Source organism: Molossus molossus, unplaced genomic scaffold, assembly GCF_014108415.1.
Source record: "Molossus molossus isolate mMolMol1 unplaced genomic scaffold, mMolMol1.p scaffold_m16_p_23, whole genome shotgun sequence".
Lineage (NCBI taxonomy): Eukaryota > Metazoa > Chordata > Mammalia > Chiroptera > Molossidae > Molossus > Molossus molossus.
In genome coordinates, this window is record NW_023425359.1 from 1954610 (window position 1) to 1968378 (window position 13769).

Consider the following 13769-nt stretch of genomic DNA (forward strand, 5'->3'; position numbering starts at 1 on the left):
ATATGAAACCAAGACTGGAATCTAGTCAAGGCTCTAGATGTAGAGCCACAAGGATACAGTCAGTCAAATCCAGAATGTGGGAAACTCTACTGAATAAATGATCCAGTTTCATCAATAATTAAATGACATTAAAAAAAATGGTTGGAGAGAGATTCCCAAATGGTAGCGGAGTGAATGAAAGCTACACAGACCATCTCCCAGGACCAAACTGGAATTACAACTAAAATAAAGACAAATCATCTGGAAAAAAGCAACAAAAATGAGCTGGAGAGGACCCATATAACCAGTGACAGGAAAAAGGACACTGAATCAAGTCTGATAGGAACTGTAAAGGTACAAGAGGGAGGGCTGGGAGCCCACAGTCAGCAGCTATTTTAGCTGTGAGGAGCTCCCTCAGGGTTAAAATCCCAAGCCTGCTCCACAGTGCCGAGGGCCAGGACAGAGCACTAAATTAGCTACAGCCACTCACCTTGGGCTTTGGCAGAGGGAGCGTGGACTGGACTGCAACTGTCTGGAGACTTAGGAGGTTGGAGAGGTGAGATGGCAATGGAAGTTTTTTGCTGAATCAATCCCTCACAGGACAGCAGTCATCTTACTCAAAGTGCCCCTTCCCAGAGCCCCAGGAAAAAGCAACAGCCCCTCCCTCAGAAATTTAGCACCACCCAGCCAGGACAGAGAAGTGCAAATTGAGGCTCATTAACAGCCAACATTTGCCCCAAACTCTGTAGATCCTCTTACCCTGAACACCTGAGGGAGTTTTTCATTCAGTTGAGGGATACAACCCAAGTAACGGAGACTAATAGCCTCCGGGCAAAAAGCCAGAGGATAACTGAACCTCTTCTGGGCTTGCAAATCTACCCAGGAAAGTAAGACTTGACACTGGTGTTTAATGTGGGTCCTCCCATACTCATCCAAACCCAGTAGAGGGAGCCACAATCAACAGAATACCAACACCCACAGGGAAATTTGGCAGGCTCCAAAATCCACTGAGATAGCCAAAATGGTGAAACAAAGAAACAAGTCCCAAATGAAAGAACAAGAGCACTCTACAGAAGATGAGATAAATGAAATGCAGTTAAGCAAGTTATCAGAGGTAGAGTTCAGAGTGATGATAATGAGAGAGCTCAACAGCATGAGTAAAGATATGTAGACATTGAAAACCAACTAACTGGAAATGAAGGATGACATAGCATAAATAAAGAACACAAGCAGAGTAGAGGAAGCTGAGGACCAGATAAGTGAATTAGAAGACAGGCTAGAAAAAATCACCCAATTAGAAAACCAAACAGAAAAAACAATTAAAGAACAGGAAGACAACTTAAGAGAACTGTGAGACAACTGGAAACATAACAATGTCTACATCATAGGAGTTCCAGAAGAAGAAGAAGAAAATGAGCAAGGGTTAGAGAATATACTTGAAGAAATAGTGACTGAAAACTTCCCTAACTTGGTGAAGGAAGAAGGCATTCAAGTTCAAGAAGCACAGAGAGCCCCAAGTAAGAAGAACCCAAAAAGGCCCATACTAAGACACAGAATAATTAAAATCCCAAAAATTAAAGACAAAGAAAGAATCCTAAAGGCAGCAAGAGATAAGCAACAGATTACACACAAAGTCAGCTATCAGCTGACTTCTCAACAGAAAAATGAGAGGCCAGAAGGGAATGGCATGAAGTAATCAAGGTAATGAAAAACAAGGATCTAAATACAACACTACTCTATCCAGCAAGGCTATTATTCAAAATAGAAGGTGAAATAGAGAGCTTCTCAGACAAAAAAGGCTAAGGGAATATATTAGCACCAAACCAGCACTGCAAGAAATGCTAAAAGGACTGCTGTAATTAGTAGAAGAAATAGGAAGAAAAATATAACCACAATAAACAAAAAGGGCAAGAAATAAATACATATCAATAATCACCTTAAATGTAAATGGACTGAATGCTCCAATCAAAAGACACAGAGCAGCTGACTGGATAAGAAAGCATGACTCATATATATGTTGTTTCCAAGAGACCCACCTCACAACAAAAGACCCACATAGGTTGAAAGTGAAGGAATAAAAAAAAATCTTCCAAACAAACAGAAAGGGAAAAAAAACTGGGGTAGCAATGCTCATATCTGATAAAACAGTTTTCAAAATGAAGGTCATAACTAGAGACAAAGAAGGCCACTACATAATATTGAAAGGATCTATCAGCAGGATGATATAACCTTGGTAAACATATATGCACCCAACATAGGAACATCAAAATATATTTAAAAACTTCTGGAGGACTTCAAAGGAGAAATCAACAGCAATACAATCATAGCAGGGTACTTTAACACCCTGCTGACATTACTGGATAGATCCTCTAGACAAAAAATTAACAAGGTCGAGGAAAAAATGGCGGCGGAGTGAACGGAAGCTACACAGACCGTCTCCCAGAACCAAACTGGAATTACAACTATAACACAGACAAATTGACGGGAAAAAGCAACAGAAAAGCACCTTACGAGGACCATATAACGAGGGACACTGACTCCATCCCAGTAGGCTTGCGAAGGCGCGAGACGGGGGCTGGGAGCCCACGGTCAGCAGGCAGCGGCCTCAGCTGGGAGCAGCGCCCTTGGGTTACACTCCCAGGCAGCCACACAGCGCAGAGCCGGGACAGAGGCTGAAACAGCCACAGCCACTCACCTTGGGCTCCGGCAGAGGGAGGGCAGACTGAACTGGAACTGTGTGGGGACACTCGGGATCTGGAGGGCGCTCAGAGCTTTGGCTGAGTGCAGCCACTCAGGACGGTGGCCACATTGCTCCTTCCCAGGGCTCTGAGAGAGGCAGCGGCCCCTCCCTCGGAGATCCAACCCCACCCTGTGGGCCATTGAAGTGCTAATTAAGGCTCACTAACGACCAGCATCTGCTCCACCCTCGGGAAATCCCCTTGTGCTAAGCACCTGAGGGAGCTTTTCAATCAACTGACAACCCAAAACTCATCAAGTAACCTAGATTGCTAGCCTCCAGGCAAAAAGCTAGAGGATAACAGTACCTTTCCTGGGCTGGCAACTTTAACCAGGAAAGTAAGACATGACAGTGGTGTTCAACGTGGGTCCTCCCTCGCTCATCTAAACGCAGGAGAGGGAGCCACAAACAGCAGAACACCAACACCCACAGGGAAAACTTGACAGGCTCCAAAGCCCACAGTGATAGCCCAAATGGTGAAACACAGAAACAGAAGCCAAATGAAAGAGCAAGAGACCTTCACCGAAGATGAGATCAATGTGGAGCAATTAGGCATGTTAACAGAGCTAGAATTCAGAGCCATGATCTTGAGGAAGCTGAACAGCATGAGTAAGGACATAGAGACACTGAAAATAAGCCAATTGGAAATTAAAAACCAACAAGAAGAGATAAAAAATGATATATCAGAAATGAAAAACACATTGGAAGGTTTAAAAAGCAGAGTAGAGGAAGCTGAGGACTGGATCAGTGAATTAGAAGACAGGGTAGAAAAAATCAACCTATCAGAAAAACAAAAGGAAAAAACTATTAAAAAACAGGAAGACAGATTAAGAGAACTATGGGACAACTGGAAACGTAATAATATTCGCATCATAGGAGTCCCCGAAGAAGAAGAAAATGAGCAAGGGATAGAGAATATATTAAAAAAAATAGTGAGAGAAAACTTCCCTAATTTGGTGAAGGAAGAAGGCATTCAAGTTCAAGAAGCACAGAGAGTCCCAAGTAAGAAGAACCCAAACAGGCCCACACCAAGACACATAGTAATTAAAATGCCACAAAGTTAAGACAAAGAGAGAATCCTAAAAGCAGCAAGAGATAAGCAACAGGTTACCTACAAAGGGAACCCCATAAGGCTCTCAGCGGACTTCTCACAAGAAACACTACAGGCCAGAAGAGAATGGCATGAAGTAAACAAAATGTCATGAAAAACAAGAATCTGAATCCAAGACTACTCTACCCAGCAAGGCTACCATTCAAAACAGAAGATCAAATAACGAGCTTCCCAGACAAAAAAAGGCTAAGGGAATACATTAGCACCAAACCAGCACTGCAAGAAATGTTAAAAGGACTGCTGTAATTAGCAGTAGAAATGGGAAGAAAAATAGAACCACACTAAACAAAAATGGCAATAAATAAGTACATATCAATAATCACCTTAAATGTAAATGGATTGAATGCTCCCATAAAAAGACACAGAGTAGCTGATTGGATAAGAAAGCATGACTCATCTATATGTTGTTTACAAGAGACCCACCTCTCAACAAAAGTCTCACATAGGTTGAAAGTGAAGGGATGGAAAAAAATTTTCCAAGCAAATGGAAAGCAAAAAAAAAGCTGGGGTAGCAATTCTCATATCTGATAAAATAGATTTCAAAATGAAGACCACAACTAGAGACAAAGACGGCCACTACATAATATTGAAAGGATCTATCCAACAGGAAGATATAACCTTGATAAACATATATGCACCCAATATAGGAGCACCAAAATATATTAAAAATCTTCTGGAGGACTTCCAAGGAGAAATCGACAACAATACAATCATAGCAGGGGACTTCAACACCCCATTGACAGCACTGGATAGATCCTCTAGGCAAAAAATTAGCAAGGAAACAGAGACTCTAAATGAAGCACTAGACCAAATGGATTTAATAGATATCTACAGAGAATTACACCACAAAACTACAGAATACACATTCTTCTCAAGTGTACATGGGACATTCTCAAAGATAGACCACATGATAGGACACAAACTAAATCTCTACAAGTTCAAGAAGATTGAAGTCATATCAAGCATCTTCTCAGATCACAATGGCATGAAACTAGAAATCAATTGCAACAAGAACATGCAAAGACATTTCAACACATGGAGGCTAAATAGCATGTTATTAAACAATGAATGGGTCACCGAGGAGATCAAGGAAGAAATTAAAAACTTCCTGGAAACCAATGAAAATGAACACACAACAACACAAAATCTATGGGATGCAGCGAAAGCAGTTCTGAGAGGGAAGTTCATAGCACTACAGGCCTACCTCAAAAAACAAGAAAAATTTCTAACTGACTGTCTAACCTCACAACTTAAAGAATTAGAAAGCAAACAAAAAGAAAACCCCAGAGCAAGTAGAAGGAAGGAAATAGTAAAAATCAGAGCAGAAATAAATGACATAGAGACCAAAAAAACAATTCAAAGGATCAATGAAACAAAGAGCTGGTTTTCCGGAAAGATAAACAAGATTGATGGACCCTTAGCTAGACTCACCAAGAAACAAAGAGAGAGAACCCAAATACACAAAATCAGAAATGAAAGAGGAGAAGTAACAACCAACACCACGGAAATACAAAAGATCGTTAACAACTACTATGAACAACTATTTGGCAACAAATTCGACAATCTAAGCGACATGGACAAATTTCTAGAAACACACAGTCTCCCAAAACTATTCCCGGAAGAGATAGAAAACTTGAACAGACCAATAACAACTAAGGAAATTGAAGAGGTAATCAAGACTCTCCCAGCAAACAAAAGCCCAGGCCCAGATGGCCTCACGGGGGAGTTTTACGGAACATTCAAAAAAGAACTAACACCCATTCTCCTCAAACTATTTCAAAAAATTCAAGAAGAAGGAAGACTTCCAAACACGTTCTATGAGGCCAGCATAATTCTAATTCCAAAACCAGAAAAAACACTACAAAGAAAGAAAACTACAGGCCAATATCCCTGATGAACATAGACGTCAAAATCCTGAACAAAATATTAGCAAATCGGATCCAGAAATACATCAAAAAAATTATTCACCATGACCAAGTGGGATTCATTCCAGGGATGCAAGGCTGGTACAATATTCGCAAATCAATAAACGTGATACACCACATAAACAAAATGAAGAATAAAAACCACATGATCATATCAATAGATGCTGAAAAAGCATTCGACAAAATCCAGCATCCATTTCTGATAAAAACGCTCAGCAATGTAGGAATAGAGGGATCATATCTCGACATAATAAAGGCCATATATGAAAGACCTACAGCCAACATCATACTCAATGGACAGAAACTAAAAACATTTCCATTAAGAACAGGAACAAGACAGGGATGTCCACTTTCACCACTCTTATTTAACATTGTACTGGAAGTCTTAGCCACAGCAATCAGACATGAAGAAAAAATCAAAGGGATCCAAATTGGAAAGGAGGAAGTGAAACTGTCATTATTTGCAGATGACATGATATTATACATAGAAAACCCTAAAGACTCCATCAAAAATCTACTAGACTTAATAAATAAATTTGGCAAAGTAGCAGGATACAAAATTAACGTCAAGAAATCGACGGCATTCTTGTACACCAATGATGAATTCACAGAAAGAGAAACTGAAAAAACAATCCCATTTACCATCACGCCAAAAAAATTACGATACCTAGGAATAAACTTAACCAAAGAAGTAAAGGACCTATTTGCAGAAAACTACAGGTCATTGAAAAAAGAAATAGAGGAAGATATAAAAAAGTGGAAGCACATACCCTGTTCATGGATTGGAAGAATTAACATCATTAAAATGTCCATACTACCCAAAGCAATCTATAGATTCAATGCAATCCCCATCAAAATACCAACGACATATTTCATAGAACTAGAACAAATACTTTAAAAGTTCATATGGAACCAAAAAAGACCCCGAATAACCACAGCAATCTTGAAAAAGAAGAACAAAGTAGGTGGGATCACAATACCAGATATCAGGTTATACTACAAAGCGACTGTAACCAAAACAGCCTGGTACTGGCACAAGAACAGGCATATAGACCAGTGGAACAGAACTGAAAACCCAGAAATGGACCCAAGGCAATACGCTCAATTAATATTTGACAAAGGTGGCAAAAGCATACAGTGGAGTAAAGACAGCCTCTTCAATAAATGGTGTTGGGAAAATTGGACAGCTACATGCAAAAAAATGAAACTAGACCATCAACTTACACCATACACAAAAATAAACTCAAAATGGATAAAAGACTTAAATGTGACCTGTGAAACCATAAAAATTTTAGAAGAAAATGTAGGCAACAAAATTTCGGACATCATACGGAGCAGAGTTTTCACTGATACATCACCTAAGGCAACAGAAATAAAGGAGAAAATGAACACATGGAACTACATTAAACTAAAAAGCTTCTGCACAGCAAAAGAAACAATCATCAAAATGGAAAGGCAACACACTGTATGGGAGAACATCATTGCCAATGATATATCAGATAAGGGGTTAATTTCCAATATATATAGAGTGCTCCTACAACTCAACAAAAGGAAGACAAAGAACCCAATTTAAAAATGGGCAGAGGAGCTGAATAGACACCTCTCCAAACAGGACATACAAATGGCCAAAAGACATATGAAGAAATGCTCAACATCACTAATCATCAGAGAGATGCAAATTAAAACAACAATGAGGTATCACCTCACACCTGCCAGAATGGCCGCCATCAACAAATCATCAAACAACAAGTGTTGGCGAGGGTGTGGAGAAAAGGGGACTCTAATACACTGCTGGTGGGAATGCAGACTGGTGCAGCCGCTATGAAAAACAATATGGTGCTACCTCAAAAAATTAAAAATTGAACTTCCATTTGACCCAGTGATCCCACTGCTGGGAATATACCCTAAGAAGCCTGAAACACCAATCAGAAAGAATATATGTACCCCCATGTTCATAGCAGCACTATTTACAATAGCTAAGATCTGGAAACAGCCCAAGTGTCCACCAGTAGACAAATGGATAAAAAAGCTGTGGTACATATACACAATGGAGTGCTATGCAGCGGTAAGAAAGAAAGATCTCTTATCCTTTGAGACAACATGGAGGGACCTGGAAAGTATTATCCTAAGTGAAAGAAGCCAAGCAGAAAAAGACAAATACCACATGATCTCACTTATATACGGAATATAATGAACATAACAATCTGAGGAATACGGTAGACCCAGAAACATGGAAGTAGGGCACAGACTGACATCCCTCAGAAGAGGGGGTGGGGGGTGGGGGTGGGAAGAGATAAACCACAGAACTTATATGCATGTATGCATGACCAATGGACATGGACAACTAAGCCGGGGACGGGGCGGAGGTGGGGTGGGGTGGGGGGTGCCAATGGGGTAAAAAGATAAAATATCTGTAACAAAAAAATAAATAAATAATTCATAAAAAAAAATTAACAAGGAAACAGACTCTAAATGACGCACTAGACTAAAGGGATTTAGTAGATATCTACAGAGAATTATACCCCAAAACTGTAGAATTCACATTCTTCTCAAGTGCACATGGGACATTTTCAAAAACCAAATGTTAGGACACAGTCTAAGCCTACAAGTTCATGAAGACTGAAATCATATCAAGCATCTTCTCAGATCACAATGGCATGAAACTAGAAATCAACGACAAGTAAAACATGCAAAGACATTTGAACACATGGAGGCTAAATAGCATGTTATTAAACAATGAATGGGTTACCAAGGAGATCAAGGAAGAAATCAAAAACTTCCTGGAAACCGATGAAATGAACACACAACAACGCAAAATTTATTGGTGTAGCACAAGCAGTCCTGAGAGGGAAGTTCACAGCACTGCGGGTCTATTTCAAGAAACAAGAAAAATTTTAACCGACTATCTAACCTCACAACTTAAAAAACTAGAAAGCAAACAAACAAACAAACAAAACCCAGAGCAAGTAGGAGGAAAGAAATAGTAAAGATCAGAGCAGAAATAAACGACATAGAGACCAAAAAAACAATTCAAAAGATCAGTGAAACAAAGAGCTGGTTCTTTGAAAAGATAAACAAGATTGATGGACCCTTAGCTAGACTCACCAGGAACCAAAGAGAGAGTATCCAAAAATACAAAATCAGAAATGAAAGAGGAGATGTGACAACTGACACCAGAGAAATACAAAGGATCGCTAACATTTACTATGAACAATTATACGGCAACAAATTGTACAATCTAAGCGAAATGGACAAATTTCTAGAAACACATAGTCTCCCAAAAGTACACTGGGAAGAGAGAGAAAACTTGAACAGACCAATAACAACTAAGTAAATTGAAGATGTAATCAAGACTCTCCCAGCATACAAAAGCCCAGGCCTGGACGGCTTCATAGGAGAGTTTTACCAAACACTCAAAGAAGAACTAACACCCATTCTCCTCAAACTATTCCAAAAAATTCAAGAAGAAGAAAGACTTCTAAACTCGTTTTATGAGGCCAGGATAATTCTAATTCGAAAACCAGATAAAGGCAGTACAAAGAAAGAAAACTGCAGGCCAATATCCCTGATGAACACAGATGCCAAAATCCTTAACAAAATATTAGCTAATTGGATCCAGCAATAATTATTCACCATGACCAAGTGGGATTCATTCAAGGGATGCAAGGTTGGTACACTATTCACAAATCAATAAATGTGATACACCACATAAACAAAATAAAAGATAAAAACCATATGATCCTATCAATAGACACTGAAAAAGCATTTGACAAAATCCAGCACCCATTTCTGATAAAAATCCTCAGCACTGTGGGAATAGAGGGATCATATCTCGACATGACAATAAAGGCCATATATGAAAAACCTATAACCAACATCATACTCAATGGGCAAAAACTAAAAGTGTTTCCCTTAAGAACAGGAACAAGACAGGGATGTCCACTTTCGCCACTCTTATTTAACATAATCTAGAAGTCTGAGCCACAGCCATTAGACATGAAGAAAAAATAAAAGGGATCCAAATTGGAAAGGAGGAAGTGAAACTGTCATTATTTGCAGATGACATGATATTGCACATAGAAAACCCTAATGACTCCATCAAAAATCTACTAGATTTAATAAACAAATTTGACAAAATAGTGGGATACAAAATTAACATCAAGAAACTGATGGCATTCTTATACACCAATAAGAACTCACAGAAAGAGAAACTAAAAAACAACCCCATTTACCATTGTGGCAAAACGATTAAGATTCCTAGGAATAAACTTAACCAAAGACGTGAAGGACCTATTTGCAGAAAACTACAGGACATTGAAAAAAGAAATAGAGGAAGATATAAAAAAGTGGAAGCACATACCTTGTTCATGGATTGGAAGATTAACATCATTAAAATGTCCATACTACCCAAAGAAATCTATAGATTCAGTGCAATCCCCATTAAAATACGACATATTTCATAGAACTAGAACAAATACTTCAAATACTTTGGTTTATATGGAACCAAAAAAGACCCCGAATAGCTACAGCAATCTTGAAAAAGAAGGACATAGTAGGAGGGATCACAATATCAGGTTATACTACAAAGCCATTATAATCAAAACAGCCTGGTATTGGCACAAGAACAGGAATATAGATCAATAGAACAGAACAGAGAACCCAGAAATTGACCCAAGACAATATGCTCAATTAATATTTGACAAAGGTGGCAAGAGCATACAATGGAGTAACGACAGCCTCTTTAATAAGTGGTATTGGGAAAATTGTTCAGCTACATGCAAAAAAATGAAACTAGACCACCAAGTTATACCATACACAAAAATAAACTCAAAATGGATAAAAGTCTTAAATGTGACTCGTGAATCCATAAAAATCCTAAAAGAAAATGTAGGCAACAAAATTTCAGACATCATATACAGCAGAATTTTCACTGACACAACACCTAAGGGAAGAGAAACAAAGGAAAAAATTAATACATGGGACTACATCTAACTAAAAAGCTTCTGGACAGCAAAGGAAACAACCATCAAAATTGAAATGGAACCCACTATATGGGAGAGTATAATTGCCAACGATACATCAGATAAGGGGTTAATTTCCAAAATATATAGAGTGCTCATACAACTCAACAAATGGAAGACAAAGAATACAATTAAAAAATGGGCAGAGGAGGTAAATAGACACTTCTCCAAACAGGACATACAAATGGCCAAGAGACATATGAAAAAATGCTCAGTGTCACTAATTATCAGAGAGATAAAAATTAAAACAACAATACCTCACACCTCACACTTGTCAGAATGGCCGCCATCAACAAATCATCAAACAACAAGTGCTGGCGAGGGTGTGGAGAAAAAGGGACTCTAGTACAATGCTGGTAGGAATGCAGACTGGTGCAGCCACTATGGAAAACAATATGGTGTTACCTCAAAAAATTTTAAAAAATTGATCTGCCATTTGACCCGGTGATCCCACTTCTAGGAATATATCCTAAGAAGTCTGAAATACCAATCAGGAAGAATCTATGTACCTCTATGTTCATAGCAGCACTATGTACAATAGCTACGATCTGGAAACAGCCCAAGTGTCCATCAACAGATGAGTGGATGAAAAAGCTGTGGTACATATACACAGTGGAGCACTATGCAGCTGTAAGAGAGATCTCTTATCTTTTGAGATGACATGGAAGGATTTGGAGAGTATTATGCTAAGTGAAATAAGCCAATCAGGGAAAGACAAATACCAGCCCTGGCCAGTTTGGCTCAGCGGTTAGAGCGCCCGCCTGCGGTCCGGAGAGACCCGGGTTCGGTTCCCGCTAAGGGCATGTACCTCGGTTGCAGTTTGTCCCCGGCCCTGGTTGGTCATGCGGGTGGCAGCCACTCGATGTGTCCCTTTCACATCGATGTTTCTCTCTCTATCTCTCTTCCTCTCTCTCCCTCCCACTCTATCTGTAGAAAAAATGGAAAAATGTCCTCGGGTGAGGATAAAAAAAAACAAAAAAAAAAAGAAAGACAAATACCACACGATCTCACTTATTTGTGGAATATAATGAACAAAATAGGCTGATGAACAAAATATACCCAGAGACATAGAAAGAAATATAGCTCAGACTGACAAACCTTGGGGGGGGGGGGTTTCGGGGGGGGGGCAGGGCAGGGGAAATGGATGAGATAAACCAAAGAACTTATATGTGTAACAAATGGACATAGACAACAATGCAGGGGGTAGGGTGGGGTGGAGGGGGGAATGGGGAGGAGGGTATCTAGGGGAGAAAAAGGAGAAACATCTGTAACAAAAATGAATTAATAAAAATTGGAAAAAAAAAAAAAGGTGGGTCTTGGCCAGTGTGGCTCAGTTGGGCAACGTCCCGTGCACTGAAAGGTCGCAGGTTCGATTCCCGGTCAGAGCCCAGGTTGTGGGCTCTAACCATGGTACAGGATGTACAGGAGGCAGCCGATAGATGTGTTGCTCTCACATCAATGTTTTTCTTTCTCTCTAAAAATCAATAAAAATCTTTTAAAAAAAATGGCTGGGAGGTAATTGCCATAGATTAAACATATTTAGCACATACCAAATAAATGCAATGTATTGGCCTTGTTTGGATCCAGAATCAAGCAAACTATTAAAAAATTATAAGAAATATAGAAAACCTAAATGCTAACTAGGTATTAGAAGATAATAAAAATTATTAATATTACTAAGTGTGATAAATTTAAAAAGTCTTATTAGCTAGAGATACATATTGAAGTATTTACAGGTAAAATGATTTGATACTTGACATTTGTTTCAAAATTATACAAAGAAAAATTAAAGCTGGGTAATGGTCATGTTAGGTTCTTTTTATGATTTCTCCCAACTTTAAGGTATATTTGAAAGTTTCCATAATAAATTTAAAAAATCAGGTACAGTAATTTGGTCTTGAGTGCAGAGGTTATCGTAGTGATCTGAGCATAAGGGGTAGAAGTCTGAGCTAGGATGGGTGGGTGAACTAGAGAGAGAGAGAGAGGCGGCTAAATAAATGCCTGACCCTCGTGAGGAAATGTATTCAAGAGAGAAGAAATAGTCAACCCACCACCAGAGTCCCAATGTTTCAGGCTGAATCCATGATGGCACACGGACAGAAATGGAGTAGCAGAGGAGGCTAAATGGGGAACAAGGACTGTTAACTGGAGCTGGGTTTTGATGGAAGGCACCTGTGCTGACATTAAAAGAAGAAAAGACCTTTCAAATTCTGCAGGGAAGGAAACCAGGGGCCTGGATGTGACCCTGCCTTGGGAAGGGAAGACAACTCCCCTCATGAGCTTGAGACAATCTTGATATCGGAAGGAGCACCTAAAAGTGTTACTTCAAAGCTATAACCTTTTGGTTACTAATATGATACACCTGGGTTTTCCAGGTATTGACAGGAATACCCACCCTGTCTTATACATATTCTATTAGTTTATTTATATGGGTAAAATTTATATACAGTAAAGCATACAGATATTAAGAGTTCATTTCTATGAGTTTTGACTTCACAGACCACGTAACCACTACTTAAAATAAGATACAGTCCATTTTTATTACCCCAGAACATTTCATAATTCCCCTTTCCAACCAATTGCCCTTCTCGCTGCCTCCTCCTCCCAGATACAACTAATATCTGGTATTTTATCTTAATTTTGCCTATTCTTGGGCTTTATATGAACATGTTTGGCTGTCCCTCACCAATACAATGTTTTTGAGCTTCATCCATAACAGCAGGTGTATCAGTGGTCTGCTCCTTTTGTTGCTATATAAACTCTATTGCACAAAAAATCAGAATTTGTTTATATACTCTCTTGTTGACAGACATTTCGGTTTTTTTTTTTTTTTTTTGGCTCGTAGTGAAAAGGCTGGCATGCATATTTTTGAACAAGTCTTTTTATAGACATATGTTTTAATTTTTCTTTGGTAAATACCAAAAAATGGAATTTTAGGGTTACAGGTTAAGTGTATGATTAATTGTAGAAGAAACTGCTAAATAGCTCTATAAAAT

General features: G+C 39.0%; 1 protein-coding gene across 2 annotated transcripts in view; it reads right to left on the reverse strand.

Moving 5' to 3' along the window:
- The window catches only part of LYST (lysosomal trafficking regulator), a 190005-nt gene that overhangs the window by 72158 nt on the left and 104078 nt on the right, over positions 1–13769 (reverse strand). The window lies entirely within an intron of this gene.